Source organism: Sebastes fasciatus, chromosome 18 (genome assembly GCF_043250625.1).
Source record: "Sebastes fasciatus isolate fSebFas1 chromosome 18, fSebFas1.pri, whole genome shotgun sequence".
In the NCBI taxonomy this organism is placed as follows: domain Eukaryota; kingdom Metazoa; phylum Chordata; class Actinopteri; order Perciformes; family Sebastidae; genus Sebastes; species Sebastes fasciatus.
In genome coordinates this window covers 4,514,315-4,529,655 of record NC_133812.1, presented here as the reverse complement: position 1 = coordinate 4,529,655, position 15,341 = coordinate 4,514,315, and the positions used below count along the sequence as shown (strand labels likewise).

The following is a 15,341-nucleotide window of genomic DNA, read 5'->3' as shown; positions in this document are numbered from 1 at the left end:
GGGGAGCAGAACTGCTGACCCTGACTGAGGATATTATCGAGCGGCGGAAAGAGCATTTTGAAGAGCTCCTGAGCCCGACCAACACATCCTCCGTGGAGGAGGCAGAGTTTGAGGACTTGGGGGAAGCGTCACCCATATCCCTGGCAGAGGTGTGTGAGGTAGTTAAGAAGCTCTTCAGCGGTAAGGTGCCAGGTGTGGATGAGATTCGCTCTGAGATGCTTAAGGCTTTGCACATTGTTTGGCTGTCTTGACCGACACGCCTCTTCAGTTTCGCATGGAGGTCCGGGACAGTGCCTGTGGGATGGCAGAACGGGGCCGTGATTCACATTTGTAAAAAGGGAGACCGGAGGGTGTGCTCCAATCATGAAGGTATCGCACTGCTCAGCCTCTCTGGGAAGGGTGCTGGAAAGGTGGCGCTAGCCTCAGATCAAGAAGGAGCAGAGCGGATTCCGTCCTGGTCATGGAACAGTGGACCACCTCTTTATCCTTGTATGGTTGAACAGAAACCCCCACGTCAATGCTGAAAGGTGTAAACTCTGAATTCAGCGTGGCATGACATTGAATAGTCTATTTACGCGGTTGTATCCAAATTTCACATCCGCGGTCGACCAGAGCAAACGCAACCAGAATGTCTCACTGTCCTTCAACTTCAATGATTCCCCGTGTATCTATATATTCCCTGAAGGAAGGAAGCCAAACACGATTTCAAGTAGTGTTACTTATTACCCGGTGTACTGGGAATACAACTCGGCAGACTTGGACAGTGAAAGAGTAAGGATGAACAAAGGAATGTGTTTCTGCCCAGTTTCGAACAGGGGACCTTTCGCGTGTTAGGCGAACGTGATAACCGCTACACTACGGAAACCGATGAAAAGGCCCTTTTACGCATCTGGGCGCGTTAATGCACCTGCATACTTCACCGCAAACATTTCAAATGCCAGACGTCATGTTAGCTTTTGACTTGGAGATATCAGATGATAAATTCTAAACCGGATTCAGTCACAGCTGCTGTGTCATGGATTTGAGTGACAGTAAATGCAGTAGGCACGCTAACCATAAATGTCTATTTTATTAGAAACAGTCCTTCATCATGAATCTAGTCATTTGTTGAAAAGGGTTTATTGTAGCCTGGTTTCAGTCCTCCCATTATCAGCATGAAAACAACATTCACAAAAAAGAAAAAGATTTGAGCCACTGAGGTACAGAAACCCCCAAGTCAATGCTGAAAGGCATCACCTCCGAATTCAGCGTGACATGACATTGAGTGGTCTATTTACGTGGTTTCATCCACATTTCACATCTGCGATTTACCAGAGCCAACACAACCAAAATGTGTCGCTGTCCTTCAACTTCAATCATTCCCTGTATATCTCTGTATATTTCCCGTATACACTGGAACAGCGCCCCCTGCCCGTTGACGTGCCAAAAACAGGGATGAAGCAGTCCTCGTTAGTATAGTGGACAGTATCTCCGCCTGTCACGCGGAAGACCAGCTGCTGATTATTCAACAAGAAAGACAAAAGTTGTAAAGCAGCAGCAGTTGTTACTTCACAGCAGAATGGAGAATTCCCAATTAGCAGCCACTCAGCACGCAATGTGATATTCCTACCATATGTTGGTTTCCGGGAGGCTGCGGAGAAGGACTTTCTTTTGGCATCATGGAAGTTCTGGCAAACCGTTAGACGACTCAAGAAGGGAGAGCAGGTTTTGGCTGAGACTGTGTTCAGCAGGGGAGCAGAACTGCTGACCCTGACTGAGGATATTATCGAGCGGCGGAAAGAGCATTTTGAAGAGCTCCTGAGCCCGACCAACACATCCTCCGTGGAGGAGGCAGAGTTTGAGGACTTGGGGGAAGCGTCACCCATATCCCTGGCAGAGGTGTGTGAGGTAGTTAAGAAGCTCTTCAGCGGTAAGGTGCCAGGTGTGGATGAGATTCGCTCTGAGATGCTTAAGGCTTTGCACATTGTTTGGCTGTCTTGACCGACACGCCTCTTCAGTTTCGCATGGAGGTCCGGGACAGTGCCTGTGGGATGGCAGAACGGGGCCGTGATTCACATTTGTAAAAAGGGAGACCGGAGGGTGTGCTCCAATCATGAAGGTATCGCACTGCTCAGCCTCTCTGGGAAGGGTGCTGGAAAGGTGGCGCTAGCCTCAGATCAAGAAGGAGCAGAGCGGATTCCGTCCTGGTCATGGAACAGTGGACCACCTCTTTATCCTTGTATGGTTGAACAGAAACCCCCACGTCAATGCTGAAAGGTGTAAACTCTGAATTCAGCGTGGCATGACATTGAATAGTCTATTTACGCGGTTGTATCCAAATTTCACATCCGCGGTCGACCAGAGCAAACGCAACCAGAATGTCTCACTGTCCTTCAACTTCAATGATTCCCCGTGTATCTATATATTCCCTGAAGGAAGGAAGCCAAACACGATTTCAAGTAGTGTTACTTATTACCCGGTGTACTGGGAATACAACTCGGCAGACTTGGACAGTGAAAGAGTAAGGATGAACAAAGGAATGTGTTTCTGCCCAGTTTCGAACTGGGGACCTTTCGCGTGTTAGGCGAACGTGATAACCGCTACACTACGGAAACCGATGAAAAGGCCCTTTTACGCATCTGGGCGCGTTAATGCACCTGCATACTTCACCGCAAACATTTCAAATGCCAGACGTCATGTTAGCTTTTGACTTGGAGATATCAGATGATAAATTCTAAACCGGATTCAGTCACAGCTGCTGTGTCATGGATTTGAGTGACAGTAAATGCAGTAGGCACGCTAACCATAAATGTCTATTTTATTAGAAACAGTCCTTCATCATGAATCTAGTCATTTGTTGAAAAGGGTTTATTGTAGCCTGGTTTCAGTCCTCCCATTATCAGCATGAAAACAACATTCACAAAAGAGAAAAAGATTTGAGCCACTGAGGTACAGAAACCCCCAAGTCAATGCTGAAAGGCATCACCTCCGAATTCAGCGTGACATGACATTGAGTGGTCTATTTACGTGGTTTCATCCACATTTCACATCTGCGATTTACCAGAGCCAACACAACCAAAATGTGTCGCTGTCCTTCAACTTCAATCATTCCCTGTATATCTCTGTATATTTCCCGTATACACTGGAACAGCGCCCCCTGCCCGTTGACGTGCCAAAAACAGGGATGAAGCAGTCCTCGTTAGTATAGTGGACAGTATCTCCGCCTGTCACGCGGAAGACCAGCTGCTGATTATTCAACAAGAAAGACAAAAGTTGTAAAGCAGCAGCAGTTGTTACTTCACAGCAGAATGGAGAATTCCCAATTAGCAGCCACTCAGCACGCAATGTGATATTCCTACCATATGTTGGTTTCCGGGAGGCTGCGGAGAAGGACTTTCTTTTGGCATCATGGAAGTTCTGGCAAACCGTTAGACGACTCAAGAAGGGAGAGCAGGTTTTGGCTCAGACTGTGTTCAGCAGGGGAGCAGAACTGCTGACCCTGACTGAGGATATTATCGAGCGGCGGAAAGAGCATTTTGAAGAGCTCCTGAGCCCGACCAACACATCCTCCGTGGAGGAGGCAGAGTTTGAGGACTTGGGGGAAGCGTCACCCATATCCCTGGCAGAGGTGTGTGAGGTAGTTAAGAAGCTCTTCAGCGGTAAGGTGCCAGGTGTGGATGAGATTCGCTCTGAGATGCTTAAGGCTTTGCACATTGTTTGGCTGTCTTGACCGACACGCCTCTTCAGTTTCGCATGGAGGTCCGGGACAGTGCCTGTGGGATGGCAGAACGGGGCCGTGATTCACATTTGTAAAAAGGGAGACCGGAGGGTGTGCTCCAATCATGAAGGTATCGCACTGCTCAGCCTCTCTGGGAAGGGTGCTGGAAAGGTGGCGCTAGCCTCAGATCAAGAAGGAGCAGAGCGGATTCCGTCCTGGTCATGGAACAGTGGACCACCTCTTTATCCTTGTATGGTTGAACAGAAACCCCCACGTCAATGCTGAAAGGTGTAAACTCTGAATTCAGCGTGGCATGACATTGAATAGTCTATTTACGCGGTTGTATCCAAATTTCACATCCGCGGTCGACCAGAGCAAACGCAACCAGAATGTCTCACTGTCCTTCAACTTCAATGATTCCCCGTGTATCTATATATTCCCTGAAGGAAGGAAGCCAAACACGATTTCAAGTAGTGTTACTTATTACCCGGTGTACTGGGAATACAACTCGGCAGACTTGGACAGTGAAAGAGTAAGGATGAACAAAGGAATGTGTTTCTGCCCAGTTTCGAACAGGGGACCTTTCGCGTGTTAGGCGAACGTGATAACCGCTACACTACGGAAACCGATGAAAAGGCCCTTTTACGCATCTGGGCGCGTTAATGCACCTGCATACTTCACCGCAAACATTTCAAATGCCAGACGTCATGTTAGCTTTTGACTTGGAGATATCAGATGATAAATTCTAAACCGGATTCAGTCACAGCTGCTGTGTCATGGATTTGAGTGACAGTAAATGCAGTAGGCACGCTAACCATAAATGTCTATTTTATTAGAAACAGTCCTTCATCATGAATCTAGTCATTTGTTGAAAAGGGTTTATTGTAGCCTGGTTTCAGTCCTCCCATTATCAGCATGAAAACAACATTCACAAAAAAGAAAAAGATTTGAGCCACTGAGGTACAGAAACCCCCAAGTCAATGCTGAAAGGCATCACCTCCGAATTCAGCGTGACATGACATTGAGTGGTCTATTTACGTGGTTTCATCCACATTTCACATCTGCGATTTACCAGAGCCAACACAACCAAAATGTGTCGCTGTCCTTCAACTTCAATCATTCCCTGTATATCTCTGTATATTTCCCGTATACACTGGAACAGCGCCCCCTGCCCGTTGACGTGCCAAAAACAGGGATGAAGCAGTCCTCGTTAGTATAGTGGACAGTATCTCCGCCTGTCACGCGGAAGACCAGCTGCTGATTATTCAACAAGAAAGACAAAAGTTGTAAAGCAGCAGCAGTTGTTACTTCACAGCAGAATGGAGAATTCCCAATTAGCAGCCACTCAGCACGCAATGTGATATTCCTACCATATGTTGGTTTCCGGGAGGCTGCGGAGAAGGACTTTCTTTTGGCATCATGAAAGTTCTGGCAAACCGTTAGACGACTCAAGAAGGGAGAGCAGGTTTTGGCTGAGACTGTGTTCAGCAGGGGAGCAGAACTGCTGACCCTGACTGAGGATATTATCGAGCGGCGGAAAGAGCATTTTGAAGAGCTCCTGAGCCCGACCAACACATCCTCCGTGGAGGAGGCAGAGTTTGAGGACTTGGGGGAAGCGTCACCCATATCCCTGGCAGAGGTGTGTGAGGTAGTTAAGAAGCTCTTCAGCGGTAAGGTGCCAGGTGTGGATGAGATTCGCTCTGAGATGCTTAAGGCTTTGCACATTGTTTGGCTGTCTTGACCGACACGCCTCTTCAGTTTCGCATGGAGGTCCGGGACAGTGCCTGTGGGATGGCAGAACGGGGCCGTGATTCACATTTGTAAAAAGGGAGACCGGAGGGTGTGCTCCAATCATGAAGGTATCGCACTGCTCAGCCTCTCTGGGAAGGGTGCTGGAAAGGTGGCGCTAGCCAATTGTTGAACCTCAGATCAAGAAGGAGCAGAGCGGATTCCGTCCTGGTCATGGAACAGTGGACCACCTCTTTATCCTTGTATGGTTGAACAGAAACCCCCACGTCAATGCTGAAAGGTGTAAACTCTGAATTCAGCGTGGCATGACATTGAATAGTCTATTTACGCGGTTGTATCCAAATTTCACATCCGCGGTCGACCAGAGCAAACGCAACCAGAATGTCTCACTGTCCTTCAACTTCAATGATTCCCCGTGTATCTATATATTCCCTGAAGGAAGGAAGCCAAACACGATTTCAAGTAGTGTTACTTATTACCCGGTGTACTGGGAATACAACTCGGCAGACTTGGACTGTGAAAGAGTAAGGATGAACAAAGGAATGTGTTTCCGCCCAGTTTCGAACTGGGGACCTTTCGCGTGTGAGGCGAACGTGATAACCGCTACACTACGGAAACCGATGATAAGGCCCTTTTACGCATCTGGGCGCGTTAATGCACCTGCATACTTCACCGCAAACATTTCAAATGCCAGACGTCATGTTAGCTTTTGACTTGGAGATATCAGATGATAAATTCTAAACCGGATTCAGTCACAGCTGCTGTGTCATGGATTTGAGTGACAGTAAATGCAGTAGGCACGCTAACCATAAATGTCTATTTTATTAGAAACAGTCCTTCATCATGAATCTAGTCATTTGTTGAAAAGGGTTTATTGTAGCCTGGTTTCAGTCCTCCCATTATCAGCATGAAAACAACATTCACAAAAGAGAAAAAGATTTGAGCCACTGAGGTACAGAAACCCCCAAGTCAATGCTGAAAGGCATCACCTCCGAATTCAGCGTGACATGACATTGAGTGGTCTATTTACGTGGTTTCATCCACATTTCACATCTGCGATTTACCAGAGCCAACACAACCAAAATGTGTCGCTGTCCTTCAACTTCAATCATTCCCTGTATATCTCTGTATATTTCCCGTATACACTGGAACGGCGCCCCCTGCCCGTTGACGTGCCAAAAACAGGGATGAAGCAGTCCTCGTTAGTATAGTGGACAGTATCTCCGCCTGTCACGCGGAAGACCAGCTGCTGATTATTCAACAAGAAAGACAAAAGTTGTAAAGCAGCAGCAGTTGTTACTTCACAGCAGAATGGAGAATTCCCAATTAGCAGCCACTCAGCACGCAATGTGATATTCCTACCATATGTTGGTTTCCGGGAGGCTGCGGAGAAGGACTTTCTTTTGGCATCATGGAAGTTCTGGCAAACCGTTAGACGACTCAAGAAGGGAGAGCAGGTTTTGGCTCAGACTGTGTTCAGCAGGGGAGCAGAACTGCTGACCCTGACTGAGGATATTATCGAGCGGCGGAAAGAGCATTTTGAAGAGCTCCTGAGCCCGACCAACACATCCTCCGTGGAGGAGGCAGAGTTTGAGGACTTGGGGGAAGCGTCACCCATATCCCTGGCAGAGGTGTGTGAGGTAGTTAAGAAGCTCTTCAGCGGTAAGGTGCCAGGTGTGGATGAGATTCGCTCTGAGATGCTTAAGGCTTTGCACATTGTTTGGCTGTCTTGACCGACACGCCTCTTCAGTTTCGCATGGAGGTCCGGGACAGTGCCTGTGGGATGGCAGAACGGGGCCGTGATTCACATTTGTAAAAAGGGAGACCGGAGGGTGTGCTCCAATCATGAAGGTATCGCACTGCTCAGCCTCTCTGGGAAGGGTGCTGGAAAGGTGGCGCTAGCCTCAGATCAAGAAGGAGCAGAGCGGATTCCGTCCTGGTCATGGAACAGTGGACCACCTCTTTATCCTTGTATGGTTGAACAGAAACCCCCACGTCAATGCTGAAAGGTGTAAACTCTGAATTCAGCGTGGCATGACATTGAATAGTCTATTTACGCGGTTGTATCCAAATTTCACATCCGCGGTCGACCAGAGCAAACGCAACCAGAATGTCTCACTGTCCTTCAACTTCAATGATTCCCCGTGTATCTATATATTCCCTGAAGGAAGGAAGCCAAACACGATTTCAAGTAGTGTTACTTATTACCCGGTGTACTGGGAATACAACTCGGCAGACTTGGACTGTGAAAGAGTAAGGATGAACAAAGGAATGTGTTTCCGCCCAGTTTCGAACTGGGGACCTTTCGCGTGTGAGGCGAACGTGATAACCGCTACACTACGGAAACCGATGAAAAGGCCCTTTTACGCATCTGGGCGCGTTAATGCACCTGCATACTTCACCGCAAACATTTCAAATGCCAGACGTCATGTTAGCTTTTGACTTGGAGATATCAGATGATAAATTCTAAACCGGATTCAGTCACAGCTGCTGTGTCATGGATTTGAGTGACAGTAAATGCAGTAGGCACGCTAACCATAAATGTCTATTTTATTAGAAACAGTCCTTCATCATGAATCTAGTCATTTGTTGAAAAGGGTTTATTGTAGCCTGGTTTCAGTCCTCCCATTATCAGCATGAAAACAACATTCACAAAAGAGAAAAAGATTTGAGCCACTGAGGTACAGAAACCCCCAAGTCAATGCTGAAAGGCATCACCTCCGAATTCAGCGTGACATGACATTGAGTGGTCTATTTACGTGGTTTCATCCACATTTCACATCTGCGATTTACCAGAGCCAACACAACCAAAATGTGTCGCTGTCCTTCAACTTCAATCATTCCCTGTATATCTCTGTATATTTCCCGTATACACTGGAACAGCGCCCCCTGCCCGTTGACGTGCCAAAAACAGGGATGAAGCAGTCCTCGTTAGTATAGTGGACAGTATCTCCGCCTGTCACGCGGAAGACCAGCTGCTGATTATTCAACAAGAAAGACAAAAGTTGTAAAGCAGCAGCAGTTGTTACTTCACAGCAGAATGGAGAATTCCCAATTAGCAGCCACTCAGCACGCAATGTGATATTCCTACCATATGTTGGTTTCCGGGAGGCTGCGGAGAAGGACTTTCTTTTGGCATCATGGAAGTTCTGGCAAACCGTTAGACGACTCAAGAAGGGAGAGCAGGTTTTGGCTCAGACTGTGTTCAGCAGGGGAGCAGAACTGCTGACCCTGACTGAGGATATTATCGAGCGGCGGAAAGAGCATTTTGAAGAGCTCCTGAGCCCGACCAACACATCCTCCGTGGAGGAGGCAGAGTTTGAGGACTTGGGGGAAGCGTCACCCATATCCCTGGCAGAGGTGTGTGAGGTAGTTAAGAAGCTCTTCAGCGGTAAGGTGCCAGGTGTGGATGAGATTCGCTCTGAGATGCTTAAGGCTTTGCACATTGTTTGGCTGTCTTGACCGACACGCCTCTTCAGTTTCGCATGGAGGTCCGGGACAGTGCCTGTGGGATGGCAGAACGGGGCCGTGATTCACATTTGTAAAAAGGGAGACCGGAGGGTGTGCTCCAATCATGAAGGTATCGCACTGCTCAGCCTCTCTGGGAAGGGTGCTGGAAAGGTGGCGCTAGCCTCAGATCAAGAAGGAGCAGAGCGGATTCCGTCCTGGTCATGGAACAGTGGACCACCTCTTTATCCTTGTATGGTTGAACAGAAACCCCCACGTCAATGCTGAAAGGTGTAAACTCTGAATTCAGCGTGGCATGACATTGAATAGTCTATTTACGCGGTTGTATCCAAATTTCACATCCGCGGTCGACCAGAGCAAACGCAACCAGAATGTCTCACTGTCCTTCAACTTCAATGATTCCCCGTGTATCTATATATTCCCTGAAGGAAGGAAGCCAAACACGATTTCAAGTAGTGTTACTTATTACCCGGTGTACTGGGAATACAACTCGGCAGACTTGGACTGTGAAAGAGTAAGGATGAACAAAGGAATGTGTTTCCGCCCAGTTTCGAACTGGGGACCTTTCGCGTGTGAGGCGAACGTGATAACCGCTACACTACGGAAACCGATGAAAAGGCCCTTTTACGCATCTGGGCGCGTTAATGCACCTGCATACTTCACCGCAAACATTTCAAATGCCAGACGTCATGTTAGCTTTTGACTTGGAGATATCAGATGATAAATTCTAAACCGGATTCAGTCACAGCTGCTGTGTCATGGATTTGAGTGACAGTAAATGCAGTAGGCACGCTAACCATAAATGTCTATTTTATTAGAAACAGTCCTTCATCATGAATCTAGTCATTTGTTGAAAAGGGTTTATTGTAGCCTGGTTTCAGTCCTCCCATTATCAGCATGAAAACAACATTCACAAAAGAGAAAAAGATTTGAGCCACTGAGGTACAGAAACCCCCAAGTCAATGCTGAAAGGCATCACCTCCGAATTCAGCGTGACATGACATTGAGTGGTCTATTTACGTGGTTTCATCCACATTTCACATCTGCGATTTACCAGAGCCAACACAACCAAAATGTGTCGCTGTCCTTCAACTTCAATCATTCCCTGTATATCTCTGTATATTTCCCGTATACACTGGAACAGCGCCCCCTGCCCGTTGACGTGCCAAAAACAGGGATGAAGCAGTCCTCGTTAGTATAGTGGACAGTATCTCCGCCTGTCACGCGGAAGACCAGCTGCTGATTATTCAACAAGAAAGACAAAAGTTGTAAAGCAGCAGCAGTTGTTACTTCACAGCAGAATGGAGAATTCCCAATTAGCAGCCACTCAGCACGCAATGTGATATTCCTACCATATGTTGGTTTCCGGGAGGCTGCGGAGAAGGACTTTCTTTTGGCATCATGGAAGTTCTGGCAAACCGTTAGACGACTCAAGAAGGGAGAGCAGGTTTTGGCTCAGACTGTGTTCAGCAGGGGAGCAGAACTGCTGACCCTGACTGAGGATATTATCGAGCGGCGGAAAGAGCATTTTGAAGAGCTCCTGAGCCCGACCAACACATCCTCCGTGGAGGAGGCAGAGTTTGAGGACTTGGGGGAAGCGTCACCCATATCCCTGGCAGAGGTGTGTGAGGTAGTTAAGAAGCTCTTCAGCGGTAAGGTGCCAGGTGTGGATGAGATTCGCTCTGAGATGCTTAAGGCTTTGCACATTGTTTGGCTGTCTTGACCGACACGCCTCTTCAGTTTCGCATGGAGGTCCGGGACAGTGCCTGTGGGATGGCAGAACGGGGCCGTGATTCACATTTGTAAAAAGGGAGACCGGAGGGTGTGCTCCAATCATGAAGGTATCGCACTGCTCAGCCTCTCTGGGAAGGGTGCTGGAAAGGTGGCGCTAGCCAATTGTTGAACCTCAGATCAAGAAGGAGCAGAGCGGATTCCGTCCTGGTCATGGAACAGTGGACCACCTCTTTATCCTTGTATGGTTGAACAGAAACCCCCACGTCAATGCTGAAAGGTGTAAACTCTGAATTCAGCGTGGCATGACATTGAATAGTCTATTTACGCGGTTGTATCCAAATTTCACATCCGCGGTCGACCAGAGCAAACGCAACCAGAATGTCTCACTGTCCTTCAACTTCAATGATTCCCCGTGTATCTATATATTCCCTGAAGGAAGGAAGCCAAACACGATTTCAAGTAGTGTTACTTATTACCCGGTGTACTGGGAATACAACTCGGCAGACTTGGACTGTGAAAGAGTAAGGATGAACAAAGGAATGTGTTTCCGCCCAGTTTCGAACTGGGGACCTTTCGCGTGTGAGGCGAACGTGATAACCGCTACACTACGGAAACCGATGAAAAGGCCCTTTTACGCATCTGGGCGCGTTAATGCACCTGCATACTTCACCGCAAACATTTCAAATGCCAGACGTCATGTTAGCTTTTGACTTGGAGATATCAGATGATAAATTCTAAACCGGATTCAGTCACAGCTGCTGTGTCATGGATTTGAGTGACAGTAAATGCAGTAGGCACGCTAACCATAAATGTCTATTTTATTAGAAACAGTCCTTCATCATGAATCTAGTCATTTGTTGAAAAGGGTTTATTGTAGCCTGGTTTCAGTCCTCCCATTATCAGCATGAAAACAACATTCACAAAAGAGAAAAAGATTTGAGCCACTGAGGTACAGAAACCCCCAAGTCAATGCTGAAAGGCATCACCTCCGAATTCAGCGTGACATGACATTGAGTGGTCTATTTACGTGGTTTCATCCACATTTCACATCTGCGATTTACCAGAGCCAACACAACCAAAATGTGTCGCTGTCCTTCAACTTCAATCATTCCCTGTATATCTCTGTATATTTCCCGTATACACTGGAACAGCGCCCCCTGCCCGTTGACGTGCCAAAAACAGGGATGAAGCAGTCCTCGTTAGTATAGTGGACAGTATCTCCGCCTGTCACGCGGAAGACCAGCTGCTGATTATTCAACAAGAAAGACAAAAGTTGTAAAGCAGCAGCAGTTGTTACTTCACAGCAGAATGGAGAATTCCCAATTAGCAGCCACTCAGCACGCAATGTGATATTCCTACCATATGTTGGTTTCCGGGAGGCTGCGGAGAAGGACTTTCTTTTGGCATCATGGAAGTTCTGGCAAACCGTTAGACGACTCAAGAAGGGAGAGCAGGTTTTGGCTCAGACTGTGTTCAGCAGGGGAGCAGAACTGCTGACCCTGACTGAGGATATTATCGAGCGGCGGAAAGAGCATTTTGAAGAGCTCCTGAGCCCGACCAACACATCCTCCGTGGAGGAGGCAGAGTTTGAGGACTTGGGGGAAGCGTCACCCATATCCCTGGCAGAGGTGTGTGAGGTAGTTAAGAAGCTCTTCAGCGGTAAGGTGCCAGGTGTGGATGAGATTCGCTCTGAGATGCTTAAGGCTTTGCACATTGTTTGGCTGTCTTGACCGACACGCCTCTTCAGTTTCGCATGGAGGTCCGGGACAGTGCCTGTGGGATGGCAGAACGGGGCCGTGATTCACATTTGTAAAAAGGGAGACCGGAGGGTGTGCTCCAATCATGAAGGTATCGCACTGCTCAGCCTCTCTGGGAAGGGTGCTGGAAAGGTGGCGCTAGCCAATTGTTGAACCTCAGATCAAGAAGGAGCAGAGCGGATTCCGTCCTGGTCATGGAACAGTGGACCACCTCTTTATCCTTGTATGGTTGAACAGAAACCCCCACGTCAATGCTGAAAGGTGTAAACTCTGAATTCAGCGTGGCATGACATTGAATAGTCTATTTACGCGGTTGTATCCAAATTTCACATCCGCGGTCGACCAGAGCAAACGCAACCAGAATGTCTCACTGTCCTTCAACTTCAATGATTCCCCGTGTATCTATATATTCCCTGAAGGAAGGAAGCCAAACACGATTTCAAGTAGTGTTACTTATTACCCGGTGTACTGGGAATACAACTCGGCAGACTTGGACTGTGAAAGAGTAAGGATGAACAAAGGAATGTGTTTCCGCCCAGTTTCGAACTGGGGACCTTTCGCGTGTTAGGCGAACGTGATAACCGCTACACTACGGAAACCGATGAAAAGGCCCTTTTACGCATCTGGGCGCGTTAATGCACCTGCATACTTCACCGCAAACATTTCAAATGCCAGACGTCATGTTAGCTTTTGACTTGGAGATATCAGATGATAAATTCTAAACCGGATTCAGTCACAGCTGCTGTGTCATGGATTTGAGTGACAGTAAATGCAGTAGGCACGCTAACCATAAATGTCTATTTTATTAGAAACAGTCCTTCATCATGAATCTAGTCATTTGTTGAAAAGGGTTTATTGTAGCCTGGTTTCAGTCCTCCCATTATCAGCATGAAAACAACATTCACAAAAGAGAAAAAGATTTGAGCCACTGAGGTACAGAAACCCCCAAGTCAATGCTGAAAGGCATCACCTCCGAATTCAGCGTGACATGACATTGAGTGGTCTATTTACGTGGTTTCATCCACATTTCACATCTGCGATTTACCAGAGCCAACACAACCAAAATGTGTCGCTGTCCTTCAACTTCAATCATTCCCTGTATATCTCTGTATATTTCCCGTATACACTGGAACAGCGCCCCCTGCCCGTTGACGTGCCAAAAACAGGGATGAAGCAGTCCTCGTTAGTATAGTGGACAGTATCTCCGCCTGTCACGCGGAAGACCAGCTGCTGATTATTCAACAAGAAAGACAAAAGTTGTAAAGCAGCAGCAGTTGTTACTTCACAGCAGAATGGAGAATTCCCAATTAGCAGCCACTCAGCACGCAATGTGATATTCCTACCATATGTTGGTTTCCGGGAGGCTGCGGAGAAGGACTTTCTTTTGGCATCATGGAAGTTCTGGCAAACCGTTAGACGACTCAAGAAGGGAGAGCAGGTTTTGGCTCAGACTGTGTTCAGCAGGGGAGCAGAACTGCTGACCCTGACTGAGGATATTATCGAGCGGCGGAAAGAGCATTTTGAAGAGCTCCTGAGCCCGACCAACACATCCTCCGTGGAGGAGGCAGAGTTTGAGGACTTGGGGGAAGCGTCACCCATATCCCTGGCAGAGGTGTGTGAGGTAGTTAAGAAGCTCTTCAGCGGTAAGGTGCCAGGTGTGGATGAGATTCGCTCTGAGATGCTTAAGGCTTTGCACATTGTTTGGCTGTCTTGACCGACACGCCTCTTCAGTTTCGCATGGAGGTCCGGGACAGTGCCTGTGGGATGGCAGAACGGGGCCGTGATTCACATTTGTAAAAAGGGAGACCGGAGGGTGTGCTCCAATCATGAAGGTATCGCACTGCTCAGCCTCTCTGGGAAGGGTGCTGGAAAGGTGGCGCTAGCCTCAGATCAAGAAGGAGCAGAGCGGATTCCGTCCTGGTCATGGAACAGTGGACCACCTCTTTATCCTTGTATGGTTGAACAGAAACCCCCACGTCAATGCTGAAAGGTGTAAACTCTGAATTCAGCGTGGCATGACATTGAATAGTCTATTTACGCGGTTGTATCCAAATTTCACATCCGCGGTCGACCAGAGCAAACGCAACCAGAATGTCTCACTGTCCTTCAACTTCAATGATTCCCCGTGTATCTATATATTCCCTGAAGGAAGGAAGCCAAACACGATTTCAAGTAGTGTTACTTATTACCCGGTGTACTGGGAATACAACTCGGCAGACTTGGACTGTGAAAGAGTAAGGATGAACAAAGGAATGTGTTTCCGCCCAGTTTCGAACTGGGGACCTTTCGCGTGTGAGGCGAACGTGATAACCGCTACACTACGGAAACCGATGAAAAGGCCCTTTTACGCATCTGGGCGCGTTAATGCACCTGCATACTTCACCGCAAACATTTCAAATGCCAGACGTCATGTTAGCTTTTGACTTGGAGATATCAGATGATAAATTCTAAACCGGATTCAGTCACAGCTGCTGTGTCATGGATTTGAGTGACAGTAAATGCAGTAGGCACGCTAACCATAAATGTCTATTTTATTAGAAACAGTCCTTCATCATGAATCTAGTCATTTGTTGAAAAGGGTTTATTGTAGCCTGGTTTCAGTCCTCCCATTATCAGCATGAAAACAACATTCACAAAAGAGAAAAAGATTTGAGCCACTGAGGTACAGAAACCCCCAAGTCAATGCTGAAAGGCATCACCTCCGAATTCAGCGTGACATGACATTGAGTGGTCTATTTACGTGGTTTCATCCACATTTCACATCTGCGATTTACCAGAGCCAACACAACCAAAATGTGTCGCTGTCCTTCAACTTCAATCATTCCCTGTATATCTCTGTATATTTCCCGTATACACTGGAACAGCGCCCCCTGCCCGTTGACGTGCCAAAAACAGGGATGAAGCAGTCCTCGTTAGTATAGTGGACAGTATCTCCG

At 47.6% G+C, this 15,341-nt stretch overlaps 1 protein-coding gene, 1 long non-coding RNA gene and 9 other non-coding genes across 12 annotated transcripts in view; 2 read left to right on the top strand and 9 right to left on the bottom strand.

Annotated features, from left to right (window-relative positions):
• LOC141756678 (uncharacterized) overlaps positions 1 to 15,341 on the top strand; it is a 254,987-nt gene that overhangs the window by 170,705 nt on the left and 68,941 nt on the right. The gene's annotated exons all lie outside the window — the stretch shown is intronic.
• The window catches only part of LOC141756667 (delta(14)-sterol reductase TM7SF2-like), a 184,247-nt gene that overhangs the window by 135,444 nt on the left and 33,462 nt on the right, over positions 1 to 15,341 (top strand). The gene's annotated exons all lie outside the window — the stretch shown is intronic.
• Positions 793 to 865, bottom strand: trnav-aac (transfer RNA valine (anticodon AAC)). The gene has a single exon. It is a non-coding gene; the product is annotated as a tRNA-Val (tRNA).
• trnav-aac (transfer RNA valine (anticodon AAC)) lies at positions 2,522 to 2,594 on the bottom strand. The gene has a single exon. It is a non-coding gene; the product is annotated as a tRNA-Val (tRNA).
• trnav-aac (transfer RNA valine (anticodon AAC)) lies at positions 4,251 to 4,323 on the bottom strand. Its single transcript has one exon. It is a non-coding gene; the product is annotated as a tRNA-Val (tRNA).
• On the bottom strand, positions 5,992 to 6,064 carry trnav-cac (transfer RNA valine (anticodon CAC)). Its single transcript has one exon. It is a non-coding gene; the product is annotated as a tRNA-Val (tRNA).
• Positions 7,721 to 7,793, bottom strand: trnav-cac (transfer RNA valine (anticodon CAC)). Its single transcript has one exon. It is a non-coding gene; the product is annotated as a tRNA-Val (tRNA).
• On the bottom strand, positions 9,450 to 9,522 carry trnav-cac (transfer RNA valine (anticodon CAC)). The gene has a single exon. It is a non-coding gene; the product is annotated as a tRNA-Val (tRNA).
• trnav-cac (transfer RNA valine (anticodon CAC)) lies at positions 11,191 to 11,263 on the bottom strand. The gene has a single exon. It is a non-coding gene; the product is annotated as a tRNA-Val (tRNA).
• trnav-aac (transfer RNA valine (anticodon AAC)) lies at positions 12,932 to 13,004 on the bottom strand. The gene has a single exon. It is a non-coding gene; the product is annotated as a tRNA-Val (tRNA).
• Positions 14,661 to 14,733, bottom strand: trnav-cac (transfer RNA valine (anticodon CAC)). Its single transcript has one exon. It is a non-coding gene; the product is annotated as a tRNA-Val (tRNA).